This window comes from Strix aluco, chromosome Z (assembly GCF_031877795.1).
Source record: "Strix aluco isolate bStrAlu1 chromosome Z, bStrAlu1.hap1, whole genome shotgun sequence".
NCBI classification, from domain to species: domain Eukaryota; kingdom Metazoa; phylum Chordata; class Aves; order Strigiformes; family Strigidae; genus Strix; species Strix aluco.
The window spans coordinates 24,260,356-24,279,462 of NC_133971.1; the positions used below are offsets into that span (position 1 = coordinate 24,260,356).

The following is a 19,107-nucleotide window of genomic DNA, read 5'->3' on the forward strand; positions in this document are numbered from 1 at the left end:
GAAAAAAAAAAAAGAAAAAGGGAAAAATATTTATCTCTATTATGAAGCATTCAACAAGGGAAACAGGCAGGAATAAAACCTACGCTGTTTAGCTAGGAGAGGTGAGTGAGTCAGGCAGTAAATGGAATGTTAATCAGAACAGAGGGAGCACAGTAAGCATTTCAAATAAAGCTCATATCAAACCATAGGACAGAAAACCACACTTTGAGACTTTTGCATTCTGCGCCTCAGTGAAGAGGTAGTGTCAATACCTAAATGGATTTTGTTTGCATTGAATGACTCCGTGGGCAGAGAGAGATGATAGGAGGTCAGGATACCCGAGTCCTAGACCATGAGTGCAGGCCAGTGCATTTTATGTGGAGCTTTGTCCCTTGTCATCTCCTCCATCCTCTTGTAATAGAAAAAGCCATTTTTTCTCCTCTGTCCATGCCCTTTGTCCTGAAAGCAGAGGTGTCCATCTCAGGACTCAAATGAGTCATGTTTTTCTCCTTCATCCTCCTCAACAACATTCCATGTACCTGAACTGCAAGCTTTTTCAGTTTTGTATGAGTACTTGGGTGTGACTCAGTCACACAACTCTTCTGGGGTTTGTTTACTTATATGTATTCAGTGACAAAGCCTTCAACGGCCTGGCTGGCAAGAGTCAGGTCCTTTTCAGGTTTGTTCCCATCTTGGCTACAGGAGTTGTCTGATGTTTTCTCACCTTGCTTGGGTGTCCAGCCTTGGCCTTCCTTAATGTACTGGTCTTCTCAATCCTTATTTACTTTTCTCTCATAGAGTTTTGATTTCAGCTACCTGTGGTGATGACAGAAGGAGTAAACTGAAACTTCCTCAGTAACTGCATTATGTCAGGAAAGTAAACTGAGATTACTTGAAAGTATTAGTTGCAGTTTTGAGTTTGTTTTAAGCCTTAACAGCCTCAGCAAGAGACTCAGAGTTTTGGTCAAATCATCAGTGATTCAAGATTGGTATGTTTTAAATTATTTGCTTTTAAGCCTTCAAACAATCCTGCTGGAAGGTTTTCCTGATGAGTTGTGGAGCACAGAAGGTAATGGAAATATTTCAGTTCAGGTGAGTGACAGATGGGGATTAGAAACTAATTTTCAGAACTTCTATCTCCCTCTGTATTAGTGTAGCAGAAGCAGTTCATGCCCTGTTTTATCAGTTTGCTGTAAACTTTAGCTGAACAGTCAAGCAGTGACAGCTTGCAAACAAATGCTGAGGTGCTGGGAGGGCGTCGCTGTTATCCTGAAAGTTGTGCAAAACTCTAATGTATGCACAGTGTATCCATGTATGACGAATATGTGTTACCACAGATATAGCTGGACTTTCAGTGGGAGGGCAGAAAGCAAGTGATGTGATGTGAAGTGGAGGTGGAGAAGGAAGGGATTGAAATGGTGTAAATGGTAGTGGTTCTGTGACCAGCAGTTGTTGATGCTCACAGTGTTACGGGATGAAAGTTGGTCTCTGTTGCCATCCTGTTTTCTTTATACCTTCTAAGCTGAGCAGAAGACGGGGTCCCCCCACTTGGTCCTGGGGTCTGTACTCATGAGTATGTTAACACAGAATGTCATATCTCTAAACCAGTCCTACGCTGCAGAGCTGTTATATTGGGATTAAGGCCATGCAGCTTCTTACTAGTGTGTCTACAGCACTTTTATCTCTCCTCTGTTTCTGCACTTGGAACATGCTCTTGTTTGACCTCCTGTGCAAACAGTCAGGGAGTTTCATTCACTGGTATTTCAAACACTATAATGTATGTCTTGTCTCAGAAACATCTTCTAAAAAGGTAGCTTTATAAGTATCTTCCAGAGGAGCATACATTTCTCTTTCCCTCTTTCTGTCCGTGCATGAAGGTACAGTTCATGGAACTGATCTGTTGACAATAGCTTGGTTTGTTGCAGCTGGTGGAGTTATACGGTTTTATAGCAGAGGATGGCATGTCTCACTTGAAAGGTGAAATATAAGCCTGTGCAAGTAGCCTAAGTTTTATGTACCACACAGCAAAAGGTAGATTGAGTGGGGTGAAGTTAAGTCAAATAGAAAAATAATTGAGGCTTTTTTTCTCATTTCTGGTTTGCTCAGGTTAAGCAGTGATTAATGCAGGCACTTTCTGGTGGCTGTATTACTTAAAAATTGTACACCCCCCCCCCCACCCCACCCCCCCCCACCCCAGTTTTATCTTGCTTAACATAAAAATGGCTAATGCCTAAAACAATTGATTAAATAAATGGACGATCTTGCCTTGATTCCGGAAGTCTTCCAGGGGACAGTTCCACAGTGTATAGTTCTTGTGTTTGTTTATAAGCACTTACGCTGTGCATGCTGACATGAAATGAACACCAATTTATTGAGGCATTTCTCTTCCAGCCAAATGTGTGTTTGGCTGTTTTGAGTCAGCCCTCAGTATTTGCTCATCTTTTTTTCGTGTCACCTTCCACTCTGCTTTGCTAGCTGTGTCTCCCAGTCTCACAACCTAATGGAAAAACAATCAAATCAAATTAGCTTCTCTGACACAAAAAAAGACCTGGAGCTTGCTCAAATGTGTAGTCTTACATTGAAGAGCGCTAACACCAAGAGACTTCTTCAGGAAGTTTCACTTCTTGGTGATTTGGCCAGAAAGCAAGTGGTGAGGATACAAATTAGCTTGACAGAAGTAGAAAGGATGGGTACTCTGGTGCATTTAGGTCATGAGTCTTTACCTGTCTGTCCAGGGACTAGGAAGAGGCTGTAGGTAAATTTATTATTGTGTATTCGGGTACTGCCTGCTGAGCATCTGGAAGCTGCTGCTGTCAGGTGGGATATTGAGTGTGATATGTGACTGCTCTGATGTCTTTATACCAGTCCCAATATCTGTGGTTGGAAGAGAAGCTTATCTGCTGCTGAGTGGATACAGATCAGGCATCCAAGCTACTCACATTTTCAGTAACTACCTGCCTAATAATTAGCATCATCCTGAAGAGGGTACCTGGGAAGATCAGTCATAGTGTAGTCTGTCCGAGCTTGAAGAAGCCAGGGCCTTGAGATGAGTTGCTACAAGTGGTGTTTTGGTTAGATGCAAAGGGAGACACTGAATAAAAGAGTTAAAATGCTCTCAGTAAAAGCAGTGGGCATGTAAGTGAGAGAGATTTGGCTGAGGAATGGTGTTTTTAGCACACCATTTACCATAGGACAGGCTTCTGTAACCCTCAAAGGTTTACATAATATAAAGAAAATTAGCCTAGAAATGAAAAGCACTTAATTAAAATATTAGTCTCACTTTGCTATCCACTTATTACTATCATAGCATAGCTAAGTTTGTTAATGAGATATGCCAATTATAGATGTTTTCTTTCTCAAAACTGTAGGAAAAAAATATTTTTGAGGTCAGTTGCTTTGTCTTTTTATTTGTTTAAAAGAAGCTATACTTTTTAGGCTGGTTTTGAAAAATAGATTTTGAGGAAAGGACAATTACCATGGTCAAAATGAAGGAAAAAAAAAAAAAAAGCCAACTTTAGTATTCTTTTAATGCATGTATTTTAAACACAATACATTAAATTGAAATGTAGTTCCCTTCTGTGCATGATGAAAAGGAAGAAATGGTAAGGATTTGAAATTGAGAAAAAAATCAGTATTATGTGAAATTTGATCATGTGCCATACAGTCTTCTCTGATAGATTTTCTCTGAGACGAGGGTGTGTTCCTAACTAGCAGATTTAATTTTTTATCATAAGGCTGTTACATTAGTGTACACGATTGTCATACCACTCTTCACATGAGCACATACTTCAAGTAGAAGCATTACCCAGTGTCAGTTAAATTGCTGCTCCTCTCGAAGGCCTGTGATCTTTGGATAAAAGGTGGGAGAATATCTTGACACTCAAGTTTTTTTATTATCTCTGCTGTTCCTTGTGTGGATGGTTTCCTTTTTTGTCTGAAAGCCTGCTCTTTGACCTTTCTCCGGCAGTCCCACGAGGGCTGGCTCTGTGACTGTTGTTTTCTGCTGCCAATCAAGATCTACCTTCTACAACCACAACTGCACGCAAGCCTGGCTGGACACGCAGGGCCATGCTCTCCTGACACTTGCATCCGTGTAATTTATGTGATGGCTTGTAAAGAAGAGCAGAATTTAGCCCTTTGCATTCTCTAATAGATTGCACTTGCCCGTGTCATGGGATTCATTTTGTCTCTGTTTCAACCTCACCCTGAACCCTCTCGCTGCTCTTACCATCTAGCCTTTTACTTTGACTCTCTCTGTAAAGGCATCAAAGCTAACATCTTCTGTCCTTCTTGCTTCACAGTATGAGTTTGTTTGCATTGTCCTTCTTTTAGAGTGATAGCAAAGCTAATGTCTACAACTTATGCTGTGAAACATTTCGATTTCACCACAGTCACAGTGGGGCGGTCTATAGGAGTCAAGCAAAGCAAAGTCTGGCAGCTGTTTGCTTTCTAAACCCAAAAGAGGGAAAGTGTTGCCAGCGATGACTGTTTTGGAGATGTACAGCTATCTCTCTGTAAAGAGTAGCAGTGCTTCTTTACTCGTTTCATCACCCCTAAAAACATTTCACAGGAAATATTCCTGCAGCCAGCTAGAATCTTAAAGGTGAGATTATTGGTTTTAGAAATGCACTTTTTCAGAGAGTTCAAGTTTCTCAGTTACAGTTTCTAATTTCTGTGTGCTTGGGTAAGCTCATCATGCAGCAAAGAGAGGGATTAATAGGTGGTTTTTACCACCTGTTAAAAGGGTGGTTTTTACTGTCCTCCTCTCCTTGGTATTTCTGTGCTGTTATGCCTCTGTCCAGACAAAGCCTCCTGTTTCACCCCAGATTCCAGCAGCTAGCTCAGGTGGAAGTATCTGCTTATAGTAGTAGCAGAGGGCCCAAAATGAAAGAGTATTTACCCTCTGCTTGGGTGGTTTTGGTAGCGTCCCAGGAAGTGTCTCAAACCTGGTTCAGGTACATGTGTGAGGGCTGAAGTTGCTGGGGTGGTGGATGTGGAGGCAGCCTGAGGTACCTGCAGCTGGTTGTTCTGTGCAAAGCCATGCAGTGCCACACAAAGTCATGCAGTCTTGGGAACTAGGGACACGGTAGTTACGTTCCCCTGGGCAGGAGATAATGCTAGTGGAAAACTAATGGTTGAACCCTACCAGTGACCTTTTTTGTGGTTATGACTGTTGGATTGAGTATCCGCATAGGATAGTGGTGGGAGCCTTCGTCTGGGAGGTGGGAGAGCTGAGCTGAATCTTCACCTGCCTGACACTGCCTTGAAAACAGGCCATCTCAAGCAAAGGCAGTAAGCAGTGTGTGATTTGAGGTAGAAACAGAGCAGACATAACTCCAAAACCCTTTCTCACCTCCCCTTGCCACTTCAGTGTTCTGTGAGCATGCCCCTAGGTCTTTGGCCAGGCTCATCAGTAGAACAGCTAGTTTGAGGACACTGTTCAAAGCAACCCCAGCCCTCAAGCTGCTCTAAATGCATCTGCCCAGGAAATGGAGGTGTTTATAGGAATGGGAGCCCATCAGGCTGCATCATAGCTAAGCACAAGCTCAGTTGAAATGTCAAAGTCAAGAATTAGACCCCAGAGACTTGCAGAGAGGACGTTCGCCCAAGAGCATAGTGAATGCAGGAGCCAGTCACCTAGAGGTGAATTTTGTCACATGCTCTATCATGATTTAACCAGTCAGCAACAGGGTACAGCAGCCCTTGAAGGTCATCTTAATGCCATTTCTCGCCAACTTTCTTGTTTGACAGTGATGGCACCACTGGATGTTAGAGACCAATGTTTGGCTTACAATTCAGCACACCCTGGACTGTATCAGACCCTTGAAGTCTAATCCGTTATGCTTGCTTAACTTTAAAATAAATGTTTCTTCCATTTTGACAAGCTTCAGGACTGACATTGCTTTGCAACCTAGCAAATAGAAAAGCAGGTGGCTTGCTGCATCCATGATGAAAACCATTGAAAGGAGTTGTAGCTAATTTTGTTCCTTGTCGAGGACTTGAAATTTTTCAGTTAAGTGATAAAGGCCCAAATCTCAGTCAGGAACAAAGCCCTGGCTTCACTGAAGCTCTGCCAATAAAGAGTACAGCCCTGAGGATCCAAAAGCTGTACCTGGTCATAACAGGTTTGTGAAGAAGAAAGCAGGTGTAATATTTTGATGAGAGGGAATGAGAAGGTTAGCAAGGAAGGCTTATAGCACAGGGTAAATTTCTTGCTATCCACTTTCTTATCACTCTCAAGGAAAAACTGCTTGATTTAATCACTTTAAATATTTCTTGCATGAGGTTGTTCATTTGGCTAATTACTTTGGAAGTTTCTGTGTTGTCTCAGCAAGAGAGAGACATGCATTCACTTGCAAGTATATAGATAATAATAAAATCCTGTATCTGAACATAACCTAACCTTTGAGTGCCGTTTAGAAGTATGCTTTTCAGAAATTCAGTGTCCTTCTAAAAGCGGCTGCTCCATGGTCAGCCATCCTCTGTAGTGCACAGTGTTAAGGGAGTGGTTTAAACTTAAAGTGTTGTTTGTTGCTGAGTGGTGTGTTTGTAGAGCCAGTTGGTAAGAGGTGAAAGAAAATCTTGTTTCAGTGTGAAATACAAGCATTGACATCAGATGAAGCCTTCTGCTGTATAAAAAGATAAGCTAGGAAAACCAAATGGAGAGGAAAGCAAGGATTTGATCCAGTCAGATTTAAGGTGATTGAGAAGAGACCATTGACTCACATGGGGCACTGGGTGATAAGATGCCATCGGGGGTCCAATATTTGATGTGCTGGTTCCTTCACTCAGGTGGATGCCTGAGAGTGGTGGTATGCACTCGGGCTATTCTCAGTTTCAATACAAATTCCATTTCTCAGATTCAGTATTTTGGTCTCTGTCCTGTTGTCCTCTTTATTTTTCTAACCATCCAGCAGACTCACTAGATCCACTGAACTGCCTTATTTTCTGGTCCGGTTGTTTTATAGTCTCCATTCCAGAGCTCTGCTGCTGAAATTTGTTTTACATTGGCTGGGTTGGTATACCTTTTGTACCCAGCAAGATTGAATTTCATCTCCATTATGTATTCTGGATTATGCTTATGATGAAATATATTACATTTTTAAGAATCCATAACGTGTCATGTTAATCTCTTGATACCTAGCACAAGTGAACTCCCACTGGCTTCCATGCATATGCTCTGAGTCTTGACTGCATGGATTTATCAAAAACAAACATAAAAATATATGTAAATGGTAGGGTGCTTTTTTACTTGCTGTTACTTCCTTCAACTTTTGTATTTTTTTTCTATCTGAAACCTTATTTAAGGAATGCTCTAACACTATATGCTTAGCTGCAAAGAAATTGTGACATGTAAAAAGACAAGGCTACAAGCTCTGGTGACTTGCGTAGCGTAGGGGTAGCCTAGGCTGTGTGTTCTGTTTCAGGTGTGTCCAGATAGATCTGTGATACTGTACAGAGACCACTTAAGCAGAAAACTGCTCCTTGTTGTGCCGCTCCACTCCCTCATTCATACTTGGCTTGGTTGAACAGAAAGGAGATCTCTGGGAAAGTATCAGTCTGGGGAAGGAAGAACAGATGTGGTGATCAAAATACTGCCTTCAGAAGCAGAGACTCAGCTACTAACTCTGCTTCTGACCTTGCCAGGTTGTGGGTGTCATAGTCCTCTGATGGCAGTTGACAGCTATCTTCATAGGTTTTGGCCTCTGAAAAAAGGAGTTGCTACCACTGTCTTAGCTTGCAAGCTGTCATGAGGATACATGGAAGGGAGAAAGTCTTCATACTCTATGGACAATAAAGATGTGGTTATTGGTTTTACCTGTTAGCTGCGAGATTTTGGCAGCTTATAGCTGCTAGATTTTGCACTGGGAACTTAGAATAGAGTCCTTTTTTTCTTGGCTGGATTTTCTTTGGCTTTCTCTTACACATTCTCTAGGGTTTCTGTTACTGCACATTGTCTCTCCAACTGTGAGTTAGAGAAGTTGCTCAATTTCACCTTCCTAATAATAACATGAATCCAACAGCTGTAGCTTTAAAAAGAAGCCAGACTAAGTAGTGCAGGGTATGTGAAACTGCAAGGTAGTCGCAAGACAGGTGGCAGAAGGTGAGGGTGAAAGTGTCATCAGCCCAGATTGCCACTGATGGATGCATGCACAGACTGAAAGCAGGTATTGAGAGTTGGATTTTTTCCTGCCTCATAATTTTCTTCTATCCTAGCAAATAGATGTCCATCCCCCACACAAGGTGCAGATAAAAGCTAACTACTTCTGCTGGCTGATCTCCTGACGACTTTGCTTTTGTTGATGCTACTGCTCTGTCTTATTCTTCCTTCTTGTTCCTCTGCTTCTTGCTTCCAGAAACCACATATGCAAAATTCACTTGCTCCGCTGTTAAAGTGAGAATGCTATATGCAGGGTTTTTTAATGAACACTGATGAGTATTCTAGACTATCTGAAAGTACAAAGTCAGCCTTCCTGGTGTAAAAAAATTATTTTTTGTGTAATGGCTTTTTGAAAGATAAATGTTTTGCTTTCTTTAGAAAGCATTTTGTTGTTTAAAAACTGACCATTTGAAAAACAACTTCTGTCTGGAACTGCACTCATTTTTTTTGGTGGTCCGGAGTTCTTAACCAGACTATATCCATGTAATGCAGTAAGGCATCCAGGAAAGGGGGACATGCTGCCCTGAAATGGCACATATACAGTACTTCTTTATAACATTCTTTCACCTTCAGCCATTTCAGTCCAAGGATTTCCCAAGTTGGATGTGATTTCTGTGTACAGAGAAGAAAAGCAAGCATACTTCTACTAGGCTTTAATTCACTAGAGAGAGACCCACATGAGCAGGGAGAAACAGGGAAATAGCTGAAGCAAATTTATCTTCGAATTGGAGGTGACATCCATGAAAAATGTTGCGTGCTTTTTTTGCCTGGCCAAGCTTTGCCTACCAGTGTCTTCACAGCATTAATCACAACTGAAGGGTTCTGTGGGAAATCTTTTGCTCTATGTTAAGAAATACTAATGAGGATATGGACTTAGTGTTTTGTCCCTCTTCAGAGGGTTTACTTGCTGCAGACAGGGGAAGTCTGTCAACAGAGGGGTTTAACCCTGGAAAGGAAGCAAGTGCCTCCTGCTCACAAGATGTGTTTATTATCTTGTTGTTAAGGAGCCATAAGCATGAGATTGGCCAATGCTAACATTTCCAGTGGCAGAAGAGGCAGTTGTAAATAGCCTGACGTGTGGGCAAAGGACCTGTCTGTGCTCTTCTCTGGGATCTATGTTAATAAGAAGAGCAACCTTACACGCAAATTCAACAGTGAGAGAGAAGTGGTTCCATGTGGCAGTTGTGTGGTGACACAGCAGGACTCGCAGTAACTGGACATCTTGGATCTAGTGTCAGAGGGCATGCTGTTTCCCTCCTTCTGGGCAGGGAAGAAAGGAGGACAGGACAGCACTCCAGGGAGGGCAGGGAGACCAAAATGTCCATTATAGGGCTGTGATGCTGCCTACCTGGGTAAACTTTTCTTAGGTGCAGTGATCTGTAAGGCTTTGTGGAGAAACAGGTTGAATGTGTTTGCACTTAGGAAAGTTTTTCTGGTTTTCTGGTGTTTTGTGTGCTTAAGTCTGGAGCTTGAGTACAATGCAGATATAATTGTTGTCCTCACATTGCTTTTCAGATCACAAAAGGCCTGTCCTTACAATCCACAACCAAGAGTATGTAGTCACCTCTGCTGTGACCTCCACATAAACAAATTGCAAATGAGTTGGGGCCAGCCTGATTTACAGCCAAAGGCCAAATCCCCAGAATGATGCACTGATTATTCCTTTTTATCTCCAACCAGTTTCTGGTTTGTGTTTGCAATAGTAACAGGGTAACAGAAAAGTTTTCTTGTCTCTTATTCAAACATCCGTATGTCTGAAAGACTCTGTAAATCAGGCATGTTTAAAGCCAGACCTTTCTGGTTAAATGATGAGAGCTGAAATCTATTTAGAAACTCTGTTACAGACTTACAGCCATGTCAGTGTGCAAAAGCCTGCCTATAGTCTTGGAGGCATTATTTCATCTAGTGGCAAAGAGTGCTTTGGGGTGCATGTTGCTATTCACAGCACTGTCACTTGAGCATGCACGTGGAGCTTTGTGGGCAAGGTTTTCTGAAGCATCCAGCCTTGGCCTAACCTTCCTCCCCATAGCAATTGATGGTACAATTTGTACAGATGCCAGTGAATGAAGAGTTTAAGCCTAGTGCTGTAGAAAATCCTATATAGAGAAGTATTGTCACAATAGGGAAGCATTGTCACTGTCATCTTAGACTGCCTCATTCTTAACCATTTGTAAGGGAAGACTGAACCAAGCACTCAGACAGCATAGCAACGAGTGGAGGGAGAGACATCTGAAATCCCTGCATGGTAAATGCAAATAGCCAGCACAGTATTGTCAAAAGAAAGACCTGACAAAAGGTATTCACTGTCAAGTAATAGCATAAAATACTGTGGTGGTTGGAGTATGGCATATTGAGATGTTAACAATATTATGTTTAACAAACTTCTTGAACACATCCTAACTTTAAACTTTGTAATAGTGGACTTAAACAGTCGCATCAAAACAATGTTTGTTTCTTGAATTACGACCTTTGTAAATGACAGAGGTAGCAAGACCAAGGACAGTGCTACAATGTTCTGTTAGTTTTAACTACCTTTCCTTTGAGATTTAATAATGAGAGACATTTTATTTATATTAATCATCCCTAGCTGTGGCTGAAAATTGGATTTAATCAGGTCAACCCAAACTCACTAGTGCTTCAGTATTAGGCTTACTATTAGGATTAGTGCAGGCGCTCCATGTGCTTGTATTGCAAATCATCTTGTCTTTAATACCACACAGGAGTCCTTTGTGAATAAAGCCACAGTGTTAATCCATTCCTTGGCTTTTCAGGTGCTTGTTGGGACATAAGAAGGCAGCCTGTTGCAATGTGAATCCTGAGTGGGACACCGTGGTTCCCTTGAAGTCAGTGAGTGAGGTCAAAATCAAAACTTCCAGGCTCCTCTGCAGTTCTCATTGGAGCAGCACAGGCATTGCAAGCCTCCACAGGTACAGGTCAGGCAGAGCAGCTGCCTCAGTGGCTTCAGCCCTTGTTTTGGCCAGTTCTGCCTTCTGCAAATCTGCAGCTCCATCATTGTTTATGTCAAATCCAACAGCGATGCAGTGACCCAAGGAAATGTCTCTTCTTTAACTACAGAGACATAGACTTTGTAGTTGTCTTTTTTTTCTTTTGTCTTGTTGAATATGGCTGAAACTCAGCATCACTCTTCAACATCAATGGAAAGAAAATTACCACTATCTCTGTGCCATGGAGACATGTCACCCATTTCTCCTTATTCAAGGGTAGTGCGATTTCTTCCATCTCACTGAGGTGAAAAAGAGCAAGGAGGTTGCCACCCTGTCCCATCTCCAGCTTTGGGAAAGCTTTCCTGGGACCAGCAGATGGGGAATGGGAGAAGGATGAGAGGGCCAGAGCAGATGCCAGGGAAGCAGTGGGGCGGGCTGCCTGCCTTCCTCTCCCTGCAAGCCCTGACAGGGTGGACAGGCATGAATCAATGCCCTTGGAAGTCTAAGGCCAGGGAGTAAGTAGGTTGGGAACTGCTGATTCCTCCATTCCTACTGGTATCTGACCTGAGCGCAAATAGCTGCACGGTTTAGCTGACAAAAATACACTAACATCCCTTGCAAACAAGGCTTGCAACAGTCAGCTTGATTTTTTTCCTTCCCTTCTCCCCCTCAGTCACATCCTTTGTAATGTCTAAATAATAGACATAATACACATCCTTTGTAATATCTGTGTCAGCTTAGTTTCAGGATTCTGCTGAAGGTAGACCAGTGTCAGTGTCTCTGCTGGGGGATGCCCAGAGCTAGTCATGGCTGGTTCCAGACATCTCCAACCAGCTCCAGGCCTGGCAGTGGGTCCTTGGAGCTGTCTGGAACCAACCATGACCAGACCAGCCCCTCAAGCCACAGGCGCGGCTGCCAAAATGTACGGAAGAAAAGGCAAGAACACTGAAGGAGCAGAAGAGTGAGGAACAGGAGGTGGAAGAGCAAGGAGGGGCAAGCAGCCTGAGCAGCATGCAGGGCTGGAGCAGATCTGCCCTGCCACCTGCGGAGAGCCTGCACTGGGGCAGATTTCCTGACAGGTACTGCAGCCTGGAGGGAGAGCCCAGATCAGGGTAAAGAGTGAGCGGAAGTAGTGGCAGAGAGAGACTGCCATATTCTGACCACCCCGTGCCGCTCCAGGGAGTGTGTGTGGGAGCAAAGGTGTTGGTTGGTTTGTCTTTGTTTCTCATTACCTGAGTCTATTTTACCTGGCAAATTAATTTCCCCCCAAGTCAAGTTTGTTTTGCCCACCACAGTAATTGGTAAGAAATCTTCTTGTCTTTGCTGTGACCCACAAGGTTTCTCATCCTGTTTTCTTCCCCCGTCCTGCAGAGGAGGGTGAGTGAGTGAGATGCTGGATGGGAATTTGGCCCTTGACCAAGGTTAACTCACCACAGCACTATGCCAAGGAAGCACCTTTAACTCTCTACATAAATATCTTTTTCATTCTTAGGGCCTCTGTTAGGGTACAGTAAAAATCTGATTTCAAATTTTCTTTAGCAGTAGGAAAAAATAATCTCAACCAAGCAAAAAACTGATGAATTATTACATAAGAGCCAGAGGATATGGTTCTCCCCTCATCTGTGTGAGGAAAGTCAGAGTAGGTGATCTCAGTCATCTGCCCTGGCCTTTGAAACCAAAACTTCTGACCAGTGGCTGCCCTGAAAAACGTGCATAAAGGCTGCCTGGGTCTTCAGAGGAAAAAGTCTTGTTGTTACTGATTTATGTGAAACTCTTCTTCAGAAGTGTTTAAGGATTCTGTAAATGCTGATACTGCCAAGGCAAAACACGTCCCTTTTCCCAAACAGCTCATGATCACAGGCAGCAGTTTCCAAATAAGTCTGGTCATGAAGCCATTCTTAGGAACAGACTGGCCATGTTGACCAGATGTATCTCCTTCAGCACCCACCTAGCATCTGGGAAATGACCCTTGTGTACCTGTTTCATGGTTTAAGTGTTACTGATTTTTAAATTTTTTTTTCCTATTCTTTTTTTTAAAGAAAAAGAATGCTTCTTGTAGGTGTTCTAGAATCTGGCTAGTAAGAAAAATACCTTGAAATCAGAAGAGACTTAAATACAGATTTTGCCTTTTTATAATTCAGGGTTAGACACAAAGAAAGCAGTGACTTTTTAAACATATACTTTCTCAGAGCAATTAATTTTTGTACCCCTGGATCTGCCATTGAGGCTATGTCCTAGTTAGAGGGCAAGCTCTGTACTCTTACTGATTAGAGGGCAAGCTCTCTACTCTTATCTGTGCTAGAGAACAACAGACAGACACTGTAATGATAGTGTTACTCTGCATCCACAGGAGGCCTGTAAATAGATCGTGATTCAGGCAGTGATGCATGTCTAAATGCAGGCTCCATGGTCTCTCCCATTTACCCTTTGGCTATTTTGCAGTTGTGTCCTTTTGCAATGTCAATTACAGACAGTCTCAGAGTGTGCAGGTGGAAGTAGAAGCAGTATGTGATCCTAGTGAGAGGTGTGGGTTTTCTGCCAAGCGCCTGTCTGTATAGTCACCTACAAGCCTGCTGTCGTACTCTATATTGCTAGTATGTAATTTTTTGAAATACCAAGTTTTCAGCTTGCACACATACACACAAATCCACTAACAGCCTCCATCTATCCAAGTGTAAATTTCCAGAAGTATGAAGTTTCTTGACAGCTGATGTCAATAATATACTATTTCAATCACGAGAGTGTTCAAATGGGAGTGCTAAACATTGCTCAGCAAACCCTCTTTAAACACAATGGTAACAGAAACGTTTTCACTGAGAGACAAAAAAAGAGCTGAACTGCTGTAAATTGCAGTGATGTAAAGGAATAGCAGTAGGACATTGCTGTCTTCTTAAGCTGCTAGAAAATAGTAACTTATTCTGGTCTCAATCACAGCTCAGGTCTGGAATTCCTTTCATCTCATTACCCTTTGCTGAGTAAAAGATAAAGCAGTTTCAAATTTCAAAACAGATACCCTGCTGTCAGACTGGGGTAATGCCTTCTCAAATCTAAAGTGGAACATTCTTTAAGTGGGTCATTCTTTATCTTCAGACTTTGCTTGCCTTCAAATGCAAAGTCAGGCACCTGTCCTTACCCTTCTGTTGTTGAAAAAAAGCTTGACTGCATGTGGAGAAACTTTTGCATCTGTTTGAGAAGGTGAAATCAGAGTGGGATGTCAAAACTCTTTTTGAGGTGTATAGCTATATTTGGAGACCAGTACAGCTCATTAAAAGGTCTCTTTGTGTTCATATTTCAGTCCTTTCAGCAGTGCTGTAGTAGAGTTCAGAATTTCTATAAAAATATGGTAAGATATCTTTTAAAACTGGCATCATTGTTGAATGACAACAGCAAATACAGTCAACTGCCATTACAGTTAGATACTCAATCTTGTAGTGGTATTTTTTTTTCTTCTATTGGGTAGAAGTATTGCATAGTGCTGGGTTAGGAACAAGCATTATTGTGTTTTCAAGGTGGTAAAGAACTGACTATTTTTATTCTGATCATTAGTAGTAATCCAATGTGGTCTTTATTAGAGTATTAGCCTTTCTTTGTAGCCTTGTTTCCATGCAGAAGAGACATCTCTTGCTTTGAGAAATGTACAAGTCCATATACATAGGGTGTGAAGCATAGTACTCCCATTGCATTGCTTTTGTTGAGGCTTCAACAGAAAAAAAAACACAGACTACTTTCAAATCTTCCATAAAAGGGCATTAATATTAAGATTAGTCTGCCCTTGCCAAAAACATTTTTAAAAATCTGTGTTATCTTTAATAAATTCTTTTCTTTCTTTCAGTGAACACTAAGGTGTATTGGAGATTGTTCTAAAGTGTACCAGACAGAGCCTCAACCTTCAGTATATGTGCTAACAGATCCAGGTATAACTCCAGTTATTTTTGTGAAGCTGTCATTGATTATAGTGGGTGTTTTGTACAGCAATTGAAAGGTATGGTAATTGAAAGGTATATTGTGACCTGAAAAGAGTGAGTTACAGGCTTGCTATGGCTAGGTGTAGACAGTTGCCTGATCTTAGGCTGCCTATAAAAAGCCCAGTACTAGACCTATCAGTCTTGTCTCATGTCAGAACAGTAACTGACTGTAATTGGTTTAGTTTTGAGTTCAGGTCCCATCAAAAATGAAAAAAAAAATATTAATGCAAATGTCCATTTAATTTCTGTGGTTTGGACAGGTGAAATCTTGAGTTTGCGCTTTGCCTTAAAACAAGAGGAGTGCTTTCTTCTTATTCAGGTTTGTCACATAAAGAATTAGTTAAGGGGGACAAACTTTTGAACTTAAAAATCTCTTACAGGAGAACGGTTCCTCAGCTATGTCTTCTCGTTCTTCAGAGAGCCATGCCTCTTGTGTCTCCTCCTGGTTTTCTCATGAAGAAAATCTTACTCCGTATCATGGAGGAGATGCAGTGCAACTAGCAGAAGGTTGCATCTGTAGTTTAAATGTTTTTTGCAGGCAAGTAACTTAGATGAGCCAAGATAGAGTGGGATTTTCAACTGACAATGGCCTTACTCTTTTGTGCTTGCAGTTTCTGTAATATGAGTTAACAGTTCTGAGATTCTGTGTTTGTGTCTGTATTGACTTTGAGACCCTCATTTTGTCCAAGCTGGCCATATAATTTTCAGGAATGCTTATGCTGCTGGACTTCAAAATGAACAATCACAGTAAAGAAGTCCTTGAGCATCAGTAAGAAGCAAGGGAAAAGCTACAATGCTTCGTAGACCTCCCTAAAGGAGAAATTGCTTGTCATTGAGAAAGAGGCAGGCTAGGTTTATGGTACTAGACTGAAATACGGTTTTTCATCTTCCCTTTGGAAATGAAACAACTGGGGAACAGATCACTTCTGCCTGCTCCCTCTCAGGACAGGCCTTAGACAAGAAATCTCTCCAAGGTCTACTAAGAAATGAGTCTTTTGTAGACATGAGATTTGTTCTCAGCTCTGTCGTAGCAAATGCCATTTCATGGCATTCTCCAGCCCTTGATTCCAGCCCCAGCTGCCCTGTTGTGTCCCTTGCAGCTTGGTGGCACTGCTTTGCCTCGAGTACCACAAGGGGAAAGTACATTTCAAAATACACTCCTCTGTGCTAATCCTGTCCCCCAGGAAATGCCGTGCAAGTCCCTTGTCCTCATGCCCACTCCTTCTTGGCTTTTGGCCATGAGTTTGGGTTCATGTAAGCCAGTGCAATACCTTGGTGACTGCCTGGGATAATATCACGCATATGTTTCAGCCCTGCTTCTGTATTGGAGGAGGAAGGGATTTTAACCTGGGGTTGCTTCTCATGCTCAGGTTTAAGCTGTGTAATTCTGAGCCAGGACTGTTGAAATGGAAAAGGAGAGAAAAGAGGATTTTGTATAGCTATGTATGATCAACTTAGTCTTTCATGTTTCACTTCAATAAGAAAAAAAAATCCATGTAGGTTATGTTAGCTTCATTTTAAGACATGGAGAATCTTATCCCACTGGTTTGGTTGGAAGCATATTCTAATCCAATATGATTATATTGGTTATTATATAAGGAAGGTTATAACTTCCTTATGTTTCATTTGGCATAGTACACTGGATCTTGTGAATAGTACTTCCATGGGAAGTTGGATAAAATATTTTTGGTGGGATGGGTAAATGATATCATGGCAGGAGGATGACATAGAGCAGAATGACTTTTGTGAGAAAACAAAAAATTTTGCATTTTAAAAATGACAAATTTGACTTCATACCCTCTTTGGTGACTCTGCAGGGCAAGCAAATACAGCCAACAATAGCACCTGCTGCAGAACTGACAATGCAGCTCTCACAACCAGGAACTGAATCCTGTTCTTTTACAATGTGTGGATTAGGTGCCTGCTGCTTTTCAATTTTTTATTAATAAGGTGGAATGTAGGGTATTGAGAATGCTTGCTGTAGACCAGAATAAAACCGTTTAGAGAATGCCAGAAGTAAAGCATATTTCCAAAGCAAAAACCCAGCAGAAGATAGAGATCTGCTAAGTGTAAATTCTTTTCAAGCTGCCACAGATGGCCCAGCCTCACAGCAGCAGCAGGATGGGAACAATACTGTGTTTCCTTACAGTGCAAACAATGATGACAGCCTTCTTCAGTCCTTAAACCAGGCTGAGGAGCAGCCCTGAAGGGGAACTGATTACAAGCTGGGAGATATAAGGAATGCAGTCAGTGCAGTGTGAACACTTGCACAACACAGGTGTAATTAACAGCTTTTATATTTATGGACCTTGTTAATGAACTAGAATGATGAATTGCCATTCAATGAATTTCCAGGAACCTATAATGCAGCAATAGCAAGCAAATCTGTAAGACTTCTGATTTGTCAGAGTCATCTAGCCTTTGTCTGAGGAAGTTAGACTTTGGCAGTGTGCTGTACACTGTAGTCTCTTCATGATGAATATGCTTTGGGCACTGTGCCAGGATGTAATTATTCAATATGATGAAGTAGAATCCTATCTATTTATCCTGTTTATGCTTCAAAACTCATCCTTTCATTTTATTTTCCCACATGCCAAATGAAATTTAATGTGTTGTTATTTGAATATAATACTACAGTTCATATTATTAAATTGTACAAAAACATTTGCAGATGATAAGCTTATTGTAGACTGTCTTTGAAATGTCTTAATGGGAAAAAAAAAAAAGAGGTCTATTATTACTAATGGGTCCGTGTAGAAAGAAAAAAACCCATCTCATATCAGTGAACTAACAGGTGGCTTAATAGGGCCATGATCTGAAACAGGACAGGCTAGAATACATTGATTAAAAATCAGCAGTTTTACTCAGTCAGTACAGTAGCTTAAGGGCAACATGGTTTGTTTTTGCTTTAAACTGGAATGGGGCTTTACATTCTTTACGAGTTACAGGATTACTGTTTTTTTTAGAATGCAGAATGTTGCTGACATTTAAAAATGAACCAGCATAGAGCATCATCTGCATGCACTTTGTGAGAAACCGCATTCTCTAGCTTCAGTACACTAACTGTTGGTCACAGTTAATCTGAACTCTTTTGTCTGGTTGCAAAATCACTGTTAGCGTGAGTACGCGGTGTCCTTATCTATTGCACACTTTGCAGAGATTTATTTTCCCTTGTTTGATGGAGAATACAGCAATATAACCTTCACAGAGAATGAAGGAACCGAGTTTTGTCAAATATGTGGGAAGGTAACTGTGAGAAAGTTAATCCCAATTGATTTAAGCAAATGAGTTGGTGTTATGTCTCTTAGTCACTTTTGGCCATACCTTACTCAATTAAGTGGTTCCATGAACATTCCTGTGGAGTGCAGTTTTACTCATGATGCCACAGTGTGGCCATGACCTGCTTAGACTTGAGTATTTACAAAAATCTAGGCATACAGTGAAACTAGCATTTCACACGTGATGCCAGTGTAACATGTCCTCCACTGTCACTTGCTTTGTTAAGTAGTTTGAACAAGGAGCAAGATGAGTTCTGGTTATGTAACTGAGGAGAAGCATATAGAAAATAGTGCTGTTCCATGAGTTGGACAAGATACTGGTTCAAGTGGAGAGGTACACCTAAGTGTACTAGGGAAAGGGAGTAGCTGTGTAGGGTGGGGTTTCCTTTGGGGCTGGTTGTTTTTTGGGGGTGTGGGTTTTATGCCCCCAGAAGTTGAGCTTGACCTTTTTTCCCAGGCATTTTGAAAGGAAGGGGTCTGTGTATTTAAAAAAAAATAAATAAAAAATCTGACTGCAATTTAGAGGTTGGTACAATAGAGAATATATGCTGCATATCTATGTTTCTTCTCAGTATGGTATGAATTTTTTTCATCTTGAGCAAGAGTTTCTTTTCATGCTTTCACAACTTACCCTTTTAACTTTGGCTGTTGTCTCCATGTGTCAGACAGACAAGATCGGAGCAGTCACATAAGCAGGGCTGCAAAGGACTTGCTTTGTTGTTTTGTTTGCAACAATGTAACCCCAGTAATGGGTCACAAGAAGCCTTGTGCTGCAATGA

The 19,107-nt window shown here is 41.5% G+C and overlaps 1 protein-coding gene across 3 annotated transcripts in view; it reads left to right on the forward strand.

Annotated features, from left to right (window-relative positions):
* The window catches only part of PLPPR1 (phospholipid phosphatase related 1), a 135,136-nt gene that overhangs the window by 10,481 nt on the left and 105,548 nt on the right, over nucleotides 1-19,107 (forward strand). Inside the window, exon 1 of one of the 3 annotated variants that reach the window (XM_074813211.1) lies at nucleotides 14,985-14,999. The exons of the other annotated variants lie outside the window; for them this stretch is intronic. The gene's annotated coding sequence lies outside the window, so the exon portion shown is untranslated. Of the gene's footprint in view, nucleotides 1-14,984; nucleotides 15,000-19,107 lie in introns of those variants that run through there. 3 annotated transcript variants of the gene reach the window in all.